This window comes from Corylus avellana, chromosome ca3 (genome assembly GCF_901000735.1).
Source record: "Corylus avellana chromosome ca3, CavTom2PMs-1.0".
In the NCBI taxonomy this organism is placed as follows: domain Eukaryota; kingdom Viridiplantae; phylum Streptophyta; class Magnoliopsida; order Fagales; family Betulaceae; genus Corylus; species Corylus avellana.
The window spans coordinates 22,663,297-22,665,534 of NC_081543.1; the positions used below are offsets into that span (position 1 = coordinate 22,663,297).

At 42.1% G+C, this 2,238-nt stretch overlaps 1 non-coding gene across 1 annotated transcript; it reads left to right on the forward strand.

Annotated features, from left to right (window-relative positions):
* The first annotated feature begins 220 nt into the window (after positions 1-220).
* On the forward strand, positions 221-359 carry LOC132176785 (small nucleolar RNA Z247). Its single transcript, XR_009439643.1, has one exon. It is a non-coding gene; the product is annotated as a small nucleolar RNA Z247 (small nucleolar RNA).
* The last annotated feature ends 1,879 nt before the right edge of the window (positions 360-2,238 follow it).

A 2,238-nucleotide genomic window follows, 5' to 3' on the forward strand; every position in this document is an offset into this window, starting at 1 on the left:
CATTTCAACTCTCTCTGAAGTAGTTCTAGCTCATATGGTTAATCTTCCCACATCTCGTGCTATTTGGCTCACCTTGGAGCGCATGTTCTCCTCTGAGTCTAAAGCTCATAGTATGCATACTCGTTATCAACTTGCTACCCTCAAGAAGGGTGCCTTATCTGTAGCTGATTATTTTCAGAAAGCCGAAACTTTGGCTCATATGTTAGCTGTCATTGATGAGCCTCTCAAGGAATCTGAAATTGTCTCCTACATCCTAGCTGGGTTGAGCACTGACTATGATCCCTTGGTGACATCGATTACCACTTGTGTCGACCTTATTTCTATGGAAGCTCTTTATGGCCATCTTCTAACCCATGAGCAACAGATTGAGCTACATCATTCTGCTCTAGATCTCTCCTCATCCAGCGTGAATGTAGCACATCGTCAATTCTCTTCAACCAACACCAATTCTCGTTCCCCAAATTTTCGTGGCACCTCTCATGCTGGACGTGGTAGGGGACAAGGGAGAGGACGTGGCTCTTCTCAACAAAGCAATTTTTTAAACTCCAATTCATCCACTCGTGCTGTGTGCCAAATTTGCGGCAAAACAAGGCATTCGGCTGCTAAATGCTATAGTCAATTTGACCACTTTTTCCAAGGTGACTCTCAAGGTCCAACTGCTTATTTTACTACCCCTCATGTGGTTTTTGATCCTTCATGGTATCACGATACAGTTGCCACTCATCATTTGACCAATGATCTCTCTCATCATAATTTTTCCTTGCAAAGTTTGCTTCATGTTCCTCACATTCAGAAAATTTTAATTTCTATCAATAAATTTACTCGTGATAACAAAGTTTTTATTGAATTTCACCCTACTTGTTTTCGTGTTAAGGATCTCAAATCAGGGAAATTGCTGCTCCAAGGCCCGAGTAAGGATGGCCTCTACCTGTGGCCTTCTCATGTGTCTCAAGGTAGTTCTTCTTTTGCTCTCGTTGGTGATCTCTTTGGACAAATGGCACTCTCGGTTGGGTGATGCAGATGGGATGGTGATACTTGTCCCTGGAAGTGCGATCGATCGCACATGTACCTGCGATCAAGCGCAATTCTAGACATTTGGGCACCAAGTCCCTGGAATTGGGATCGATCGCACTTCTACCTGCGATCGATCGCACACGGAGCTGCTTACGTTATATTCCGCATTTTAATTAGGTTAAGCCGTCTTTATTTCCTTGTTTTAGTAGGATTAGGGTTTTGGGAGCCTTTATTTCGTTATTTTATTAGGTTTAGGGTTTTTGGGGTATTTATGTCATATTTTATTATGTTTAGGGTTTTGGGCTATAAATATATGCTTATAGCCTCCAAAGAAGACGGTTGTTGATTATTATTGATTTTGATTAATGAGAATACTCAGAATTGAGTTTATTCTTCTTTTCCTTTAAACTTTAGAGAGTATCTATTATTTTTAAAAAAATTCTTAGATCTTTGATAGAATCTAGATCTGGAATTGTTTATCTGTTCTTTTATTGTTGTTCTTCGCTGCAGCCTACTAAGTCACGCTGCATTAGTTGGTATCAGAGCTCAGTTACTTTTCATGAATAAGGAGGAGCAATCGCTTTGCAGACATGAACGAGGTGGATGTGTGCACAGAGACAGCACATAAGGAGCAACCGACGATTCGTTTGAGGCACATGAGTGGTGGGCCCAACAATTGTCGTCACCAACCAAGACCGCTATTCACGGAGGCGGAAGGCAAATCTATCGCTGAACCTTGGCAACACACGGAGGATCAATTCAAGGCTATGAGGGATCAAATTGAAGACCTCACTACCCAATTATCCAACTTGTGTGGTCAATATGAGAACGGATCTAGAAACCCTTTTGCAGAGCGCCGAACGCACGGATGTCAGCACCTTGCGCAAGCTTATGCCAATCTGCGGGTAAGTAGATTCGAATTCGATACACCGGAATTCCAAGGTTGCTTGCAACCCAAAGACTTCATGGTGGCAGAGAAAAATAGAAAATTTCCACAAAAATAAGTACCTAGGAAGATGGAGGAGGTGGTGCCTAGAGAGGCGGTGGATATTATGAGCCAATCGATTGTGGTGGAGGAAGAAGATGGATTTATTGAAGAAGATTGCTTGGTAGATTGGGCCTCTCCACCAATCTATGACACCTATCCCGACGAAGAGGTGAGTTATATACAACAAGTGTTTGATGAATGTCCTAAACGAGAATTCTTTGATTTTGAAGTTGATT